At 37.8% G+C, this 6,000-nt stretch overlaps 1 non-coding gene across 1 annotated transcript; it reads left to right on the top strand.

Moving 5' to 3' along the window:
- Positions 1-5,483: 5,483 nt before the first annotated feature.
- Positions 5,484-5,555, top strand: TRNAD-GUC (transfer RNA aspartic acid (anticodon GUC)). The gene has a single exon. It is a non-coding gene; the product is annotated as a tRNA-Asp (tRNA).
- The last annotated feature ends 445 nt before the right edge of the window (positions 5,556-6,000 follow it).

Below are 6,000 nucleotides of genomic sequence, written 5' to 3'. Positions count from 1 at the left end.
TCAAACAGTCGATCTCGATTTTGTTAATTATGTATATATCTTTTACTTATTATAGTTATTTTAATTTTCAATTATTGTTGAGCGTTGTTTCATTGATACCTGAACAATTATTTTAAAATAGTGGTGATCACATGTTTTTAGAGTAACCTAAGAGTTGACAGTGGATGTAGGCCCGGCATGGCCAGGTGGGTTAAGGCGTTCGACTCTAATCTGAGGGTCGCGGGTTCGAACCCTGGTCGCACCAAACATGCTCGCCCTTTCATCCGTGGGGGCGTTATAATGTTACGGTCAATCCCACTATTCGTTGGTAAAAAGAGTAGTCTAAGAGTTGGCGGTGGGTAGTCTTACACTGTTAAATTAGGGACTCGTGTAGCTTTGCGCGAAATTAAAAAACAAACAAACAGATAGTGGATGTTTTGAACCAGCTGCCTTCATTCTATCACTTAACATTGCGAACGGTTAGTACAGATAACCTATTGTTCAGAACGACTGAAACTATGCTACTGATACAGTAGCAATAACTACATAAGTTTCACTTTTGTTAAAGTACAATAAAAAAGTTTACTAACTGTTAATTATACTAATAGGAACAACGAAACAGCATTACTATCCTGCTGTAAGTCACTCAAGCATTTGATGTTTCATTGATGAAATCCATCACTTTAAGACTGCTAGAGGACACAGTCTTGAAAAATTGAGATAGGCTGATAATTTAGAGTTATACAAGTACCGTATAAATATAGTTAAGTACAGTGTATACAGCCCAAAGTTACATCAAAACTTACTCAAGTTAGCCCAGTATAATAGTAACACTGCAGTACACAGCCCAGTGTTGTCGTATTTACAGAGTTTATGGACCAGTATAATAACAACAAAACGAAAGGCTTCTGGTAACGGTAAGGGGCATTCCCGAATGACTGGATGGTATTAGTACGTTTACTCTACTGATTACTCACTGCTGTTGACCATATCTAGACCGAGAAAGTCCTGTACAGTATTGTACTATTCGCAGTTTTCTATAGGCTTAAAAATAATAGTCGAGAAAACATCAGGAAGTAGCGAAGATACTATAGTGTAGAACAGGGGCCTCCAAACTATGGCTCTCGAGGTCATTTTGTCCGGCCCGCCAGCAGCAAGCCGCTTGGAAATAAAAAAGTGACATTTCATCAAATGTCCGACTGTCATAACAAAATAAATCACACCGATGTTCGCTTTAAGCTGGCAAACACAAGACGTTATGATAAAAAGAAACAAGGCTGTCACGTGCATTTTTAACCAATAGGAAAATTCTTCTTTTGTCCTTGCTGCCTATTTATTCATATCGAGGCACGTATCTATGAAAGCATTAGGATTTCGAAAACAAGTACAGACTTAACCCTCGTCCTATCGACTCTTCTTGTAAATTCAGCGGCCTAGGGTTACCGCTTCAGCAAGCTCATTTCTCTTAGTAGTCGGGTTATGCGCTTTTCGTAACTCGTTCTTAGGTAAGTGTCGTGGCAAACGTAAGTTTCAGTATATTTTGTTTGTGCGTTCTTGGACCAGTACAATACTTTTCTCACAGCGTTCTGTGTTTTCCATATTCAGATCCTGTTTTGTTTTTTTTCACCCATCGTTATGGCTGCTTTTAAAAGAAGAAAAGTGGACTCTGAGTGTCGTGCTTTCAATGATGAATGGGGAGAAAAGTACTTCTTTGTGGAAATAAAAAAACAGAAAGCTACTTGTGTGATATGCACCGAAAGTGTTGCCGTTTTGAAAGAGTACAATCTTCAGCGTCACTATGAAACAAAACATCTATCAACATATTTGAAATTTTCAGGAAAGTTCCGTTCTGAGAAATTTGAATCCATGAAACGTGTTTTTGAATCTCAAAAGAATTTCTTCACGAGAAAGTTTGCTGAAAATTAATCTGTTACTCGTACAAGTTACAAAATAGTGCATAGGATGGCAGAGCGAGGAAAACCTTTTACTAACGGCAACTTTATCAAAGAGTGTATGATGGAAGCAGCAAATGAAATGTGTCCTGAAAAAGCCAATTTATTTGAATATATCAGCCTTTCAGCAACTTCAGTTGTACGGAGAGCAGAAGAACTTGGAGAGAACATCGCATTACAGATACGCCAAAAAAGCTAGAAACTCCCTATGGTATTCTCTGGCACTGGATGAGTACTGATCTCTTGAGTACGTCACAACTTCTCGTGTTCATTCGTGGAGTTAATTTGGACTTTTAGATCACAGAAGAGTTGGCATCAGTTTGTAGCATGCACGGAAGAACAACTGGAGAAGACATTTTCATGGAAGTGCATAAAACTTTGCAAGACTATAACCTTCAGCGGAATCAGCTTAGAGGTGTAACAGTTGATGGAGGAATAAACATGGCTGGAGTAAAGAAGGGTCTGGTGGGGCTGATCAGGAAACAGTTGGAAGATCTTCAACTCCCAAGTTCTCTGTTCATACACTGCATCATACATCAGCAAGCACTCTGTGGAAAAAGACTTAGATATTTCTTGCGTACTGAAACCAGTCATTTCTGCAGTGAACTTCAATCGGGGTCATGCACTTAATCATCGCCAGTTCAAGGCGTTTCTTGAAGAAATTGATTCGGATTTCTGTGACTTGTCTTATCACACGGCGGTGAGGTGGCTCAGCTGCGGTAAAGTCTTGTCTCGTTTTTATAAGCTGAGAAGAGAAATAGATATATTTCTTATCGGGAAATATAGAGCCGATCCACTTCTGTCGGATCCAACCTGGTTGTCAAAGTTGTCATTTTTGGTTGACATCACATCCCACATGAATGAATTGAACTTGAAACTTCAGGGGAAGAATAACCTTGTCTGTAATCTCCATAGAATCATTAAAGGATTTCGGAGAAAGCTGCCATTGTTTGAAGCACATTTGGAAGGAGGAAACCTCTCTTATTTTCAGTGTTTCAATGAGTTTCATGCTGGAATCACAGAAGATGTCAACCTGGAGTTTCAGAAAAAAATTATTGGTGATTTAAATAAACAAATAAACATTTTTAGAGAGATTTTCGGATCTCGACAGAATCGAAAGTGACATTCTCCTTTTTGAGAATCCTTTTGATTGTGTCATTGATGACGTGCCAGTAGAACTTCAGTTGGAGGTCATCGATTTGCAAGGAAATGACTTGTTGAAAGCAAAACACAGAGAGGGGCAACTTATTGAATTTTACAGCTGCATACCTGAAGATGATTTTCCAAAGCTGAAGCAGTTTGCATCTGGTATGGCATCAGTGTTCGGAACAACTTATGTCTGTGAACAAGCATTTTCAAAAATGAAGTATGTGAAGTCGGTATATCGATCAAGGTTGACTGATAAACATTTGAAAGCAATTCTAATGATTGGATGCAGCAATTCAAAACCGAACATTGAAGATATTTTGAAAGCCAAACGCTAATTTCATAAATCTCACTAACTTTTTACGGCTTAGTGAAATTCAGATATGTACTCACTATGTGTGATGTGACAATTGTTTTTGCTAATGTCATCTTCTTTGATAACCTTTTGGTAAATAAAAATGTTGGTTGTATTTCTGTTTGTTTTTATTATATGTGTGTATTGCATGTTACTCCCACATGGCTAATGTGGCATCTTAAACTTAGTGTTAAGTCTTTTACAGAGAGCTTTCATTCTAGCTTATGAGTATTGAACATAATGATCATGTGGCCTGCGCTTCTCATTCCCCAAGCAATCTGGCCCCTGTGAAAAAATGTTTAGTGACCCCTGGTGTAGAAGAACTAAACTCGGCTTTCTGTTGTAGAAGAAATCAGAAAATGTAGTCACTTAAAAATCATTCAACTTGGTTTGGCATGTTTAGATGGTTAGGGTGCTCAACTTCTGTTTTGAGGATCTCATGTTCGAATTCCTGTTCCATCAAATACTCCTACATGTATGGCAAAGACACGATTCAGCACCTTTCCCCAGAATAACCACCGAACTTTAGAATGGTACAGAAGTACCTCGAGTTCAGAGCCCATTTTTTAATACTTCTGCCAGTTTTGAAGGCAAGGTTTTTGTTGCCATCGCATGCCTGTGCAGAACACAGTGCATTACAATGATGTGTGATGCATCGGCTTTTACCAGCGTGCAAAAACCAGAGTTTCATCTCAGCATAACTGTAGCTCCATTCAAACAAACTGCAGAAACCATATCCCAAGAAAGATCATTGTCTCTGAAGAAGTCATCCACAAGTTTCTTCACGTCATCTGTCTTAGTTGTTGTTGTAAGAGGCTTACAAAATAAAACTTCTTTTATCTCGTTGTTCTTCACATGGTGTATGAATACAGAAAGCTGGCTTAAATTAGAAACGTCGGTGGTCTCATCAAGTTGAAGGCTGAATTTTGCTGGGCTTGAAATCAGATCTGCAACTACTTGAGCCAAGATGTCATTGCTCATGTCATCTATTCTGGTGCTAATGGTGTCATTTGAAAGAGGAATTTGGGATAACTTATTTTAAGCAGCTTTTCCCAGCATGATATTCGCCATCTTCAATGCAGCTGGTTTTACGAGTGCTTCATCAATGGTGTGTGGTTTTCCCTGCATTGCGATCAAGTACACAACTTCGTACGATGCTGTGAGGATCGGTTTTTCGATGGGTACAAAGCCGAGAATGAGCAAAATAGCCTTTTCATCAAACCTGGCTCTCTTTACCTTGAATTCAACAAGCGTTGTGTTCTTGTATTTCCCATCTCCATACAGCTTTAGGGAGTGTTATCTTAGTTTTGCCAGTGCTAGACTAGAATTGCTCAACTTGGCATTGCAAATCATGCATTGAGGACGCTGACTCCCATCATGTTCCGTTATACACGTGAATCCATATTGTACGTATTCGTCCAACCACTTTCTGTTTTTGCTCGACATAGTTAGTATGAAAGGATTGAAAGATTAGGAAAAAATCACAAATGACGCACGATTACTACAGTCACAAGTCGACTGCTAAGCACACGAAGTTCCCTGCAGCACAGATATTAAGGCCAAGTGATGTGACGTGTCCAGCCGCATCCAATGATGGCCAAGTGGAGCATGACGTCAGGAATCATACGAGAGGGGTGAACGGAACGGACAATGATACACGATGAACCGTATATAAAATTGAGTGTGAAGATTTAACGCCTACCAATAGTTACGGACACGAATAAAAATACATCAGTTCCTTTGATAGTTTAATATTAGGGATGGCGGAATATACCCTTTCTAATTTTAGCATGAATATAAATCAATTTATCTCAACAGGATAGATCTAATATTTATCTTATGTAAATATAGCAACGGTTCGAAATTGCCCAATCTAAGTGAATTGATTAAATTGACTGTTGTATTCTCAAGAGTATAATTGAAAATTTAAATAAAACATTAAATTTTGAAAGCGTTAACTTCAGTTGTTTTGATTTTTCAAGAATATGTTTTAGAAATTGTATTTTATTTTTAAATTTTCTGTAAAGGAGTATGGAACATAAGATCTACAGTCCTCGGTAGTATAGTGGTAAGTATCCCCGCCTGTCACGCGGGAGACCGGGGTTCGATTCCCCGCCGGGGAGTGTGTGATTTTATGCTTACTGTTTGACATAATTTTACAATATTTCTTTTATACATTAAAATTCTCAACGAAAGTATTTTGTTATAAAATGTTTTAAAATTAATTTATTGTTTAACTACATTTTAGGCTACTATTATATATATCACGTAACAACCTGAATGTGAATTTTTTTATTACTAGATTGTATTTCAATTATGTAACTTATTTATTCTATTTGGAATTTATAAATATGCTCTTTTTGCAGATTAATTTATCTAAAGCTCCTATTCAAATATTTATAACCAAGTAATGAGTTTTATGGTTACCACGGAACTGGTAAAATGAAATATTGTTGAACTTTCACTTCCGCCGTTAACCCTCATAACCATAGTGACAACACTAACAGAACTTCTGTTTGGATTTGGGGTCCTCAAGCAAATCGATTAAAATTATCTTGGGTATATCTT

This window comes from Tachypleus tridentatus, chromosome 13 (genome assembly GCF_004210375.1).
Source record: "Tachypleus tridentatus isolate NWPU-2018 chromosome 13, ASM421037v1, whole genome shotgun sequence".
In the NCBI taxonomy this organism is placed as follows: Eukaryota; Metazoa; Arthropoda; class Merostomata; order Xiphosura; family Limulidae; genus Tachypleus; species Tachypleus tridentatus.
This window is presented reverse-complemented; position numbering and strand designations above follow the sequence as displayed.